Source organism: Myxocyprinus asiaticus, chromosome 35 (genome assembly GCF_019703515.2).
Source record: "Myxocyprinus asiaticus isolate MX2 ecotype Aquarium Trade chromosome 35, UBuf_Myxa_2, whole genome shotgun sequence".
Lineage (NCBI taxonomy): Eukaryota > Metazoa > Chordata > Actinopteri > Cypriniformes > Catostomidae > Myxocyprinus > Myxocyprinus asiaticus.
The window spans coordinates 32,264,042-32,277,655 of record NC_059378.1 but is presented as its reverse complement, the minus strand read 5'-3'; the positions used below and the strand labels follow the sequence as shown (position 1 = coordinate 32,277,655).

The window sequence follows — 13,614 nt, the reverse complement described above, 5'->3', positions numbered from 1 at the left end:
TTGAAACACGACTGAAATGTTTCTCATTATCTTAAAAATCTTTTGATCTGAAGGCGTATGCTAAAATGTTTGAAATTAGTTTTGTAGACAAAAATATAATTGTGCCACCATATTAATTTATTTCATTATAAAACTAAAATTTTATAATAAAAAGAAAAAAAAGTTTTTGAAATTGATGACTTGGACCAAATAATAAATAAAAGCAGCCAATAAGTTCCCAACATAGATGGGAACTCCTTCAATACTGTTTAAAAAGCATCCCAGGGTGATACCTCAAGAAGTTGGTTGAGAAAATGTCAAGAGTACATTTCTGTAAAATCTAGGCAAAAGGTGACTACTTTGAAGATGCTAAAATATAACACAGTTTTGATTTATTTTGGATTTTGTTTAGTCACAACATAATTCCCATAGCTCCGTTTATGTTATTCCATAGTTTTTATGACTTTACTATTATTATAAATGTGGGGAAAAAAACGTATAATAAAGAATGAGTAATTGTTTCAAAACTTTTGATCGGTAGTGTATGTTTGAGTAAAATTAACATTTTGTTTTATTCTATAAAGTACTGACAACATTTCTCCCAAATTCCAAATAAAAATATTGTCATTAAGAGCATTTATTTGCAGAAAATGACATCTGGTCAAAACAACAAAAAAGATTGTCATGGTTACTTTCGTAACCTCCATTCCCTGATGGAGGGAACGAGACATTGTGTCGATGTAGTGACACTAGGGGTCACTCTTGGGAGCCCGAAACACCTCTGATCTTTGAAAAAAGGCCAATGAGAATTGGTGAGTGGAATTTGCATGCCACTCCCCTGGACATATGGGTATAAAAGGAGCTAGTATGCAACCACTCATTCAGGTTTTGTGCTGAGGAGCCGAGACCAGGTCCCGACCATTTCAGCGGGTAGTTCAGCATTGTGGCAAGAGGGACACACTGTCTCATTCCCTCCATCAGAGAACGGAGGTTACGAAAGTAACCATGATGTTCCCTGTCTGTCACTCACTCGACGTTGTGTCGATGTAGTGACACTAGGGGTCCCTATACAAAACGCCACAACTAGCTGAACTGTGTTACGTGAAGTGGCTGTGTGTGATGGGCAGACTGCTGTGTGCCTTGTAGCCAGCGCACCAGGCCGTCACATAACCTCCCCCAACACTCTTTATGAGCGTCAAACAGTCCTGCAGGAACAAGTCGACTGCTCAACAAATAGGGACAGGCTGGCCCAGCTGAGGCCTCTTTTCCTTCTCTTTTCTCCCCAAAAAGAGTGGAATTTGTTAACTGACTGGGAGCCCTAAATGTCTACATCAGGGGGGTGTCACTCACAAGGGGAAGACACCGTGGAAACCACACCCCGCCCAAAAAAGGGGGGGTACTTCAAGTGGAAATACATCACATGGTCTTACCGAGTCTTGTCGGAAGTATGTCATGTGGAAAGTTGCATGGTAGGTCCTACACAAGGGGGGAGGAGTTTCTACAAGCATGGCAACCAGAGCAGAGGGCCCTCTGCTCAAGGAAGACATAGTTTACCAAGAGGGAAACAATTTTATGGAAGATATAACACATGGGGTTACCCATGGGGAACCACCGCATGCGGAGCATCTACCTCAGTACAGGGCCTTACCAGCGCACTTACTGAGCCGGCAGCGAGTTTCTCCACAAACTCGACTACCACAGGGCTAAGGAGGAAAGTCATCCAGGGATCACAGTCTGTGAACACTACTGGGAGTCAAGAGCGCATGTCTTCCCCTCAAGGGAGGGGAAAGGCGCTATGCGCAAGCGGTACACCTGGCCAGCTGTCCCAGAACTTACCTGCTTGTGCCTGCCACTACACGAGACGAAACCAACTTAACCCGGAGATTGTAGAACCTCACAAAGGTGTTGGGTGTTGCCCAGCCCGCTGCTCTGCAGATGTCTGCCAAAGAGGCGCCAATGGCCAGGGCCCAGGAGGCCGCAACACTCCTTGTAGAGTGGGCTCGTAACCCCACAGGGGGTAGCATGTCCTGAGCTTGATATGCTATAGCGATGGCGTCAATGACCCAGTGGGCAATCCTCTGTTTGGAGACAGCGCTTCCTTTCCGCTGTCCACCAATGCAGACAAAGAGCTACTCGGAGCTTCTAAAGCTCTGCGTGAGATCCAAACAGATGCATAAAGCTCGCACCAGACACAACAACACCAAGGCTGGGTCTGCCTCCTCATGGGGCAGCGCTTGCAGGTTCACCATCTGATCCCTAAAAGGGGTCGTGGGAACCTTGGGCACATAGCCTGGTCGGGGTCTCAGGATCACGTGAGAGTGACCCGGACCGAACTCCAGGCACATTTTGCTGACAGAGAACGCTTTCAGGTCCCCTACCCTCTAGATGGAAGTGAGCGCAGTCAGGAGGGCAGTCTTGAAAGAGAGTGCCTTAAGCTCAGCTGACTCCAAGGGCTCAAAGAGAGCTCCCTGTAGACCCTGAAGGACTACAGAGAGGTCCCACAGGGGAATGAGGCATGGTCTAAAGGGGTTCAACCTCCTAGCGCCTGCTCAGGAACCTGATGATCAAGTCGTGCTTCCCCAAGAACTTACCATCTGCTGCATCGTGATGAGCCGAAATAGCGGCTATATACACCTTCAAGGTGGAGGGGGACAGCCACCCCTCCAACCTCTCCTGCAGGAAGGAAAGCACCGATCCAACTGCGCATCTCTGGGGGCTTCCCATCGGGAAGAACACCACTTAGCGAACAGATGCCACTTCAAGGCATACAGGCGCCTCGTAGAGGGAGCCCTAGCCTGAGTGATCGTGTCTATCACCGGGGGCGATAGGCCACTTAAGTCCTCCGCATCCCATCCAAGGGCCAGACGTGGAGATTCCAGAGGTCTGGTCGCAGGTGCCAGATGGTGTCCCGTCTCTGAGAAAGAAGGTCCTTCCTCAGGGGAACTCGCCAGGGGGTGGCTGTTGTGAGGAGCGTGAGATCTGAGAACCATGTCTGGGTGGGCCAGTAGGGTGCTACTAGGATGACCTGCTCCCCGTCCTCCCTGACCTTGCACAGGGTCTGTGCATGTAGGCTCACTGGGGGAAACGCATACTTGCGTAGTCCAGGGGGCCAGCAGTGTGCCAACGCGTCTATACTGAGAGGTGCCTTGGTCAGGGCGTACCAAAGCGGGCAGTGGGAGGATTTCTGGGAAGCAAACAGGTCTACCTGTGCTTGACCAAATCGACTCCAAATCAACTGGACCACCTGAGGGTGGAGTCTCCACTCTCCCCTGAGCGTTGATGTAAGCTACCGTCGCTGTGTTGTCCATCCGGACCAACACGTGCTTGCCCTGGATCAATGGCCGAAACCTCCACAAGGCGAGCAGTACTGCCAACAACACTAGGCAGTTGGTGTGCCAACGCAGCCACAGGCCAGTCCAAGAACCAGCGGCTGTGTGCCCGTTGCATACGGCGCCCCAGCCTGTCTTGGAGGTGTCTGTTGTAACCACGACGCATCTGGAGACCTGCTTTAGGGGAACCCCTGCCTGTAGAAATGAGGTCGGTCCAAGGGCTGAAGAGGCGGCAACAGATCGGCATGATGGCCACGCGATGTGTCCCATGGTGCCATGCCCATCTCGGGACTCGAGTCTGAAGCCAGTGCTGAAGTGGTCTCGTATGCATCAACCCGATCGGTGTGGCCGTCGCTGAGGATGCCATATGCCCCAAGAGCCTCTGAAAAATTTTCAGTGGAACCACTGTCCTCCGTCTGAATGCCTTCAGAGAGTTCAGCACTGACTGAGCACGTTTGTTCATGAGACGCACTGTCATCGAGACAGAGATGCTCTGAACCAGGGAGAGCTTGCTCTTTTTCCAGTTGACCCGAAGCCCCAGTCGGCTGAGGTGTCGAAGCACGATGTCCCTGTGTGCGCATAGCAACTCTCAACAGTGAGCTAAGATCATCCAGTCGTCGAGATAGTTGAGAATGCAGATGCCCACTTCCCTTAGCGGGGCAAGGGCTGCCTCCGTGACCTTCGTGAAGACGCGAGGGGACAAGGACTGGCCGAAGGGGAGGACCTTGTACCGGTACGCCTGGCCCTCGAAGGCAAACTGCAGGATGGGTCTGTGTCGAGGTAGGACCAAGACGTGGAAGTACGCATCCTTCAGGTCTACCGCCGCGAACCAATCTAGGTGTTGGACGCTTGCTAGAATGCGTTTTTGCGTCAGCATCTTGAACGGGAGTCATAAGTACTCAAGATGGCACCGAGTATGGCTGCTGCGTTGCGAGCTCCAACACAACATAGTAGTGTTTTGTTTGTTTTGTTCACAATTCTTATGTTTTTTGTCTTGGATGTTGTCTGCCTTATTGTCTATGACAGACAAACACTTTTGGACATTGGTTCAGCAATCTCACACCGTAAACCGGACTTCACATTCTTCAATGCCGACCCGCTGTTTACAAACACGCAAGCGGAGCCCTTTGTCTGGGCAGCACGGCCGCGGAAACGCAGAATGTTCAGTCTCTGGATAACAAGCTCTGCGAGCTGAAAGCGCGGATCTCTTTCCAATGAGATACAAGGGACTGCTGCATTATCTGCCTTACAGAAACTTGGATGTCTGCGGAGATTCCAGACTCAGCCATTGGACCCGCGGGGTTCTCCGTGCACCGAGCGGACAGAGCGAAAGACCTCTCAGGTAAAAGTAGAGGTGGTGGTGTATGTTTTATGATCAACAAATCCTGGTGTGATCAGAGGATCGTACATTCTATCAAGTCTTTCTGCTCTCCTGATCTGGAATTTCTTATGCTTCTGTGTCGACCATTCTGGCTACCGAGGGAATTCACAGTGGTCATTATCACAGCTGTGTACATTCCCCCACAAGCCGACACAGACCGGGCACTCAAGGAACTGTATGGGGTTATAAGTGAGCAGGAAACCACGTACCCCGAGGCCGTCGGCACTAATCCTGTGTGGGGGTATTCGTGCCACAGCTGGGCGCCCAGGGGCGGGGGGTCTGCCGCTGGAGCGCCAATCCTGCCAAAAAGGAACGGTGGACGGCGGTCGTGACGACGGCCTTGCACACCGGACATGTGACCCAGGAAACAAGGAAACTGCTCTTTTGCTGAACCTTTGGGTACCGCAGCCGCTGGGGCATGCGGCATAAAAGGAAATAAAAGATTCTCCTCCCGGCCCTCCACTGGGGGATGGAGTGGTCTGTGCACCAGCTCCAAAGAGATGGGTCTCCTTGCCCCTGGGTCGCCCATCTCAGGGGCACTTCAAAGTCTTCCTCGGGTTCTTGGCGGCCGGCCATGAGACGGGGGGTGTCTGCTTCCTGCGATGGGCTGCACGCCGGAGCCGGGCCACGAGGGCAGGCTGCGGCGGAGCCGGAGATGTTGCTGCAGGGAGACGCCCTTAGTGACGAGCAGATGGGGTGCGGGATCTTGAGCCACGCTGGGGCAGGTTGTGCTTTATAGCCTCCATCTGCTTCCTCACCGTCGAGAACTGCTGGGCAAAGTCCTCGACGGTGTCGCCAAACAGGCCAAACTGGGAGATGGGGCATCAAGGAACCGTGCCTTGTCGGCCTCTCGCATTTCTCTACCAAGTTGAGCCAGAGATGGTGCTCCTGGACCACGAGAGTGGACATCGCCTGCCTGAGAGACTGCGCTGTGACCTTCATCGCACGGAGAGCGAGGTCGGTCGCCAAGCGCAGTTCCTGCATCAATCCCAGGTCAGAACTCCCTCGTGCAGTTCTTTTAGCGCCTTGGCTTGGTGTACTTGCAGGAGAGCAAGTCCAGCAGCACCGTAGGCCTTAGCCAACAGAGATGACGTAAACCTACAGGCCTTGGAATTGAGCTTCGGGAGCGCCTTTTCCACCTGAGGGATCACCGAATACCCCCTGGCTGCTCCACCATTGAGGGTAGCGAGAGCGGGGGAGCTGAAAGATCGGGACCGGGCAGTAAAATGTGCCTCCCACGACCTTGTCAGCTCCTCATGCACTTCCGGGAAGAAAGGAACAAGGGCGGGGTGAGCGGCACCCCGAGCCCAGGAACCAATCGTCGAGCCATGAGGGTTCAGGGGAGAGTGGAGGGTTCCACTCTAGCCTGACGCTCGCGGCCGCCCGGGAAAGCATGTCCGTCATTTCCACATCGGTCTGAGACTGGGCAACCATTCCTGAAGGAGGAAGCCCAGCTGAAGCCTCAATGTCAGACGGGACGAGCCCACTCTCCGATGCTGTGCTTGATAACTCATCATCTTCCGGGGCACCAAACGAGATGTTGAACCCGCACTGAGACAAGCCGGCCATCTCATCCGAGCACACAATCAGGGCAATCGAGCGTGCTGGGCAATGGGAGGTCCGTGGGGGAATACCCGGTGAAGGTGGTCCCATTGAGGTCTCCAAAACGCCCCCAGTGCTAGCCGGCATGGCCTCATACCCGTAGGTAGAAGGACCAAGGCGGGGAGCCGCTGGGGTGGCTTGCTTTCTTATGAATGCAAGCCGTGACCGCAACGTTGCCATGGTCATGTTCTCGCAATGAGGACATGATCCATCCACGAATGATGTCTTAGCGCCCAGACATGTAAGACAGCGATCGTGGCCGTCGGAAGCGGAGAGATAGCGACCGCAACCAGGAATAACACACAAACGGAAGTGCATATTTAAAAAGATGTTCCGTGTGTGCCGCTCTTTTATGAATGGAAAATATACTCTTTTTCAGAATATACTTATTTTTGCTCTGCCAAAGCGCCCAGGGGCGTTCTCTGCACTGTACAGACACAGAGGGGGAGAAGCCGCTGAAATGCGCCATCAAATTCAGCAGTCTTTAGCGAGGTGAGTTTTTCTAGAGGTATTGTATTTAGTGCACTGAATGCAACCGCTCGGCTCCGAAGAGAAAATCTGAATGAGTGGTTGCATACCAGCTCCTTTTATAACCGTATATCAGGGTGAGTGGCATGCAAATTCGACACGATAATTCTCATTGGCCTTTTTTCAAAGATCAGAGGTGTTTCGGGCTCCCAAGAGTGACCCCTAGTGTCACTACATCGACACAACGTCGAGTGAGTGACAGATAGGGAAACAGTGTTTTCAGACCTCGAATAATGCAAAGATAAGTTCGTTATCATTTTTAAACAACACAATACTAATGTTTTAACTTAGGAAGAGTTCAGAAATCAATATTTGGTCAAATAACCCTGATTATCAAATCACAGTCTGTCACAGTCCTGGCAGCTCCACTGACAGCTGTGACACTACAGGTAACTTGATATATATATTTTTTTTAATATGTCGCTAAAACATTTGAACCATTAGTAGTTTTAGCAGGAAAGTTTTCTGGGACAAAAAAATCCCAATAGCTCAGTAACATGGGAGTGAGCAATATTTTTCTTTCACTTCACTCGCAGATTCTGAAAGTGAAACCGTGGCAAATTTAAAATTTACAGTTTATCGTAAATGTGTTGTTTGGGAGCAAAACATTTTTTATGAGTTTGGCCAAATTTGAAGTCATGATTTATACCACTTTTGTTACCACTATGGCTGTAACTGTTCATCTTGGAGAGATCGCATTTTCTCAGCTCATTCACGTCATAAAAATCCCAAAAGAATATACGGTAAACTGTATGGCGAAACTTTACACAAGTTGTTACTATGTTAAGCATTTGCATGATTAATTGCGCAAAATAATTTTTCTCGTTGCAACACTGTCCTCTACGCATTCAATAATTATGTTATTTTACTCAGCGCTTATTAACCTTTAGATCAAGAAATGTAGCCCTACATAGTCCAAATAAAAACCTGCATCCAGTCATTTTTTGCTAATATTTAATAACCTTGAAGGGAATTCATGATCGTACAACTTAGAGCTCATGACATCTGTTTTTCTCTCCCTGCAGGGCATGAGACTGATGGACCAACTTTAGTGCTTAAAACCTCTAAATAATAATCACAGAATTAATGAAACTACACCTGATATCAAACAACAGACAATTTTGTTACTGCTTGATAAAGGTAGCACAGAGCAAGCAAATCTTTGCAAAATGTTGAGCAAGTCCATATTAAGCGCTTTACATTTTAAGTAAAACTTAATGTAACTGGTGGTTTCCTAGCCATTAGATTATCTTTTTTTATTTTATAGATCTCTACTAGAACATGCAAATGTGACCAACTCAAGAATTGAGTTGTCATTTTCTTTAAAATACTGACATAATCAGGGGGCATGGGTAGCTCAGCAAGTAAAGACGCTGACTACCACACCTGGAGTCACAAGTTCAAATCCAGGGCGTGCTGAGTGACTCCAGTCAGACTTCCTAAGCAACCAATTGGCCCGGTTGCTAGGGTGGGTAGAGTCACGTTGGGTTAACCTCCTCATGGTCGCTATAATGTGGTTCTTGCTTTAGGTGGGGCGCTAGTGAGTTGTGCGTGGATGCCGCGGAGAATAGCGTGAAGCCTCCACATGTGCTAGGTCTCTGTGGTAATGCGCTCAACAAGCCACGTGATAAGATGCGCAGATTGACTGTCTCAGATGCGGAGGTAACTGAAATTCATCCTCCGCCACCTGGATTGAGGTGAGTCACTACACCACCACAGGGACCTTGAGCGCATTGGGAATTGGGCATGCCAAATTGGGAAGAAAAGGGGAGAAAATCCACCAAAAATAATACTGACATAATGTTCTAAAAAAGGGGGTAATTTTGGATTTTTATTGTGATTTCAGGTATCCATCCCACCCATGGTATATGAGTCATTGTCTGCAGTGATAACAGCATATGCCTGCTTAATTAATACAATGTAATTTCTTTGTGTCATAGGTTTACATTTAAAAAGCAGCTTCACAATGTCTTCCACTGTTTTTCAGTGAGGATACTTCTCTCCGCTTCTCCACTAAGCACGTGAGTTATAAAGACTGAATTTGTGATCCATACAGAATTTTGGAATGTTTTAAATATTTACCTGGGTTTATGCATAAACAATTTGCCCGGTCACAAAATAAATAATAAATAATATAAAAATAAACTATCACACCTTTTTTCACTTTTTCTTTTTTGCATTGTGAAGGTCTCACTTATATTGTCCACATATACTGAAACACTGACTCTGAACTTTATTGTGTATTTCTATTTGGACCCCACAACCTCATTAACTGCAGAGAGGGGCTACCACTCATATACACCAAAATACACAGTGATAGATGGTGAAGACATAGAGGATTGTACAGATATTTTAGTGAAGCCTTCAGTTTAGTTTAGTTTAGCCTTCATTACATCTATTTTGTGTTTCCATGGGATGTTGTTCTTTCCTGAAGGATCGGTTGTCAGTATGAAAGAAAAATACTCTCTATATAGTAAAGATAAAAGAATGTACACGTTTCTTTCCCTGCCTTAATGTATGGAGCAATGCAGAGGTCTCCTATTCATTGTTTCTCAATCCTGTCCTGGAGTACCACTAACACTACACATTTTGGATGTCTCCCTTATTTGACACTCAATTCAGATCAAGAAGCATTCTACTAATGAGCTAATCTGTAAAATCAGGTGTTTTGGATAAAGGATACATACAAAAATGATTGAGAAATACTGTTATTTACTGTTATAAATTATAAATAAGTTATAAATAATGCATATGCATTTATTGACTCTTTCACGTTATGTATTTGTTGATGTATTTATTAATGTGAGTGATTTATGCATTTTGAATTATTTAATCACAATAATTTATTAATGTATTCAACTAATGATTTTTGTAAAAGCATTGTTATTTTTTTCTACAATTGTTCATTTAAATAGAGAATAAAAGTTTTTAATTGACACGCATGCCTTGCTTTTATTGATTGTTTGTTTGTTTGTTTGGTTGGTTGGTTATATTTAATGTAAAACCATAATTTAAGCTATAATACTTTATAGGAGCAGATATACAGAGGGGTAGAAAAAAAAACTCCTTGCATCAAAAAGGTTATTTAAAGCACTACTGAGGTTCTAAATAGCACTTTCAAAGGATGGTTCTTTATTAACCCTTAAAAAAGGGTTCTATTTAGCACCAAAAAGGATTCTGTTATTGTTAAAAGCCGAAGAACCCTTATTTGGTACTATTTAGAATGATTTTTCTTAAGAGTGTGATTAAAACAGTGTTTCTCAATGTTTTTCTGGGGTTCTGGGGTTTTCTTTGGATGTCTCCTATATCTAACACATCTGGGGCCAGATTCACAAAACGTTCATAAGAAGACATTTCTTCTTAACTACCATTTTCTTCTTAATTTGTAACTTATTTTGCATTCCCGAATAAACTTTTTAGGAAAGTTCTTATCTTTTTTCTTAAGAAAAAACTTAAGAAGCATTCCAATTTTCGAAATAAATGTTCTTACATATCATCGTAAATAACATCTTAAAGTTAGGATAACCTCACAGTTGTCTTAAATTCTCAAAGGTAAGATGTTTAATGAATTTACTGGGTTTTCATGTTGAGTCTGAAGTCGCAATGGGCTGTTTACGTAGAAATGTTATTTTAGACCAAAACACATTTTTGACTGTTTTGTGTTTAATTATATTTTTATTTTCAGCTTTCAAACCATGTAAATGTTATCACCAAATTCAAACAATAAATGTTTTTTAAAGTTTTTTAATGTGGTGACCAATCATGATATTCAAACGAATGTGCTACATATAGCGCTCTCTCTCCGTGATATTTAGAGTTCATGGAAACATAATAATTATAACATTAGAATGCTGAGACTTTCTTTTTCACCCCCATCCACGTCTTTATCAGAGTTGGGCACAGCGGAGACAGCCTCCGCCACCCTTTCCCATTTACCCGCCTCTTACTTTCCGACGTGATATTATTATCAAGCTTCCCAAGGAGAACTTTTTCCTTGTAGTAATTTCCCCAGCTCTTGTCTACTGAAGTTTTTGCTTCTTTTCTTTTCTTCCATGTCAGATTAAAAGTTATCAAATGGTTAGCAGCAAGTAAATTATCCTTTGGCAGTTAATGTCGTTAAACTAACACATCTCACGCACTTTACATTCAAAAAAATTGCGGGGTGCTTGCTTAAAAAAACAAAACAAAAGGTTTATAGATACATTTCTCGTTACAATTTACCAGTGTTGAAGTACTGAATTTGTTGTAGGCTATTAGACAAGGCAACTCCTTTAGCAGGCTGATCAGACAATGTCAAAGCCTGTCTTTTTATTCTTAAGAAAATATTTGAGAACTTAAGAATTTTTCGAGAACTGTACTTAGGAACGTTCTTACGAACTTCTTATAATTTATCCTAAGAACTTTCTTAATTTTCGTCTTAAGAACATTTTTGTGAATCCGGCCCCTGACTCTACTGAATTGCTAATTAACAGAGTGCTCCAATAAGGGAGTCAAATAAAAGCGTCAGCACACCGGACAAGAAGCGCCACGCTACGTCACGTAGCGGCTTGGACACGGCACAGGTATCAAACACGGGGCATGTCGATGGGGTCCAGTTGGCAGACAGTACACAAAAGTTCCCACGGTTTTTCCCTTCTTAAAGAATGAACAAGGCTAGAGTGAATAATTTATGTCCTTTGATAATGATTTGGGTCGAATTTAATGGAAAATATGCGTGTTGTGCTCCATGGTGCAGGTGGGTCTACATTCGTAGAAAACAATTGTTTCGAACTTTAGAATGCGCTATGTCGTCCACCAGACGCGTATGCGACCCTCTTAAGACTCTAGAGTGTGTCAAATAAAGGAAAAGTCCAAAGTCCAAAATGTGTAGTATTAGTGATACCCCAGAAAAGGATTAAGAAACACTGGGTTAAAACATTTAATTATATAATATGCGCTATTTTAAAAATGTTGGTCAATGTACAGTACATATGCATCTTTGGCTGTTGCGTTATGCCTCACTCTTTTTCAGCATTGTGCGCCATGAGATCTACATTTTAAGACGCTGTATTAAGTTAAAACAAGTTCAACTTTGAAAAACCTGTCTCTAGACTTCTGTGTTGTTCCATTCAGCTGTGCTAGCTGTTTTTGAATGTAAAACTAAATCCTGTGTGAAAGGTGCTTTATTCTTTCCGTTTTTTATGCTCTCTGTAAGTGTGATTTGCAGTTGCCTGTAGTAGCAGCTGGGGCTGGACTGAGTGCAGACTCATAAAAATATGCTTTGCACAGATCAGGAGGCATGATGTGTTACTTTTTTATTGTGATTTAAAAAAACAAAATGTGTTTAATAAAATTGCCAGCCCTAGTAATAACATTCATAGAGGTATTGTTTAGTTTGGATCTAAATCCATAGCCTTAAGGACACTAATAATTATGTGGAATCATTAACACTTAAATGCTTGGTAATTTTCCCAAACACTCTTACCTATTCGGGTCTTTAGATACCTGGCACTTATATCTACCAAAAATGGATGTACAAAATGCCCAGATGGTGTAAAATATTAAAAATATTTTAAAGACAATTAGAAAACAATAAAATAAAATATATTTTGATATATTTTGATGTTTTATTTTTCATAAATTAAAGAGATAATGCAACAAATCAGGACAAATCAAGAACAGGATTCATTATTTTCATATGTGTAATCAGGGTTGGGAGGGTTACTTCTGAAATGTATTCCACTACAGATTACAGAATACATGCTGTAAAATGTAATTTGTAAAATATTCCGTTAGATTACTCAAGGTCAGTAATGTATTCTAAATAATTTGGATTACTTCTTCAGCACTGGTAGATTTTTTCACTTGTTTTGGCTATAAAAACCAAACTGCCAGTACAGTAAGACAAAATACACATGTTAAAAATACATTCTCTGAAAAACCTAAATATCTTATGCAGTGTTGTTTCTAAAACAAGATGAATGTAACTGATCTTATTTTAAGGATTTTTTATATTTTTTCAGGAAAACAATACAAAATTTATTATCAAGAATATGATTTTTGCCCTAATATCAAAGGTCTTACTAGAAAAAAAGAAATTATGATACAATGTGAATTTTCTTGATAAAAAATTATGATCGTGCCTGGTAACATGTGCATGTAAAATGGCTAGAAATAGCATTTTAGCTTAGCGTAAAGGTGACAATTTATACAAGGTTTATTTCTGTTTCTTCTGCTCCAAACTTACTCCAAACTTACTTCTCTATCTGCTCGTATGAATGTAAAACTTCATAAGAAAGTGTTTCACTGCTGTTCAAATGCGCTTTGGATCGCATCATTTATATGTATAAATGTTTTCCATCTGAAAGGACTAAATATTAAATGAAATAAATGACAAAAAATGCAAAGTAATCGCTTCAGTAATCAAAATACTTTTTGAATGTAACTGAATTCTAATTACCAATTATTTAAATTGTAACTGTAGTTGAATACATTTACTTATATTTTGTATTTTAAATAAGTAATCCCGTTACATGCATTCTGTTACTCCCCAACCCTGTGTGTAATGTATGTGTAAATTGTGTGTAGCTTATGTGTATCATATGTGTATTTTCTCAGGCACTTGTTGAGTGTAAATAGATCCACATTATTTCAGTAGAACACCCAAATGACAATAATCATATCATACTGTTCATGTGTTGTACTTGCTATTACTTTGATGTTGTTTCTTCGTCAAATAGCAATGTGAAATGTAAATCAAATCGATTACTGAAACATCAGTGCCACCTTGAGTAAGAAATAACATGTACATTATGT

The 13,614-nt window shown here is 43.5% G+C and overlaps 1 protein-coding gene across 3 annotated transcripts in view; it reads right to left on the bottom strand.

The window, feature by feature from the left end:
- itga7 (integrin, alpha 7) overlaps nucleotides 1–13,614 on the bottom strand; it is a 191,252-nt gene that overhangs the window by 103,392 nt on the left and 74,246 nt on the right. The window lies entirely within an intron of this gene.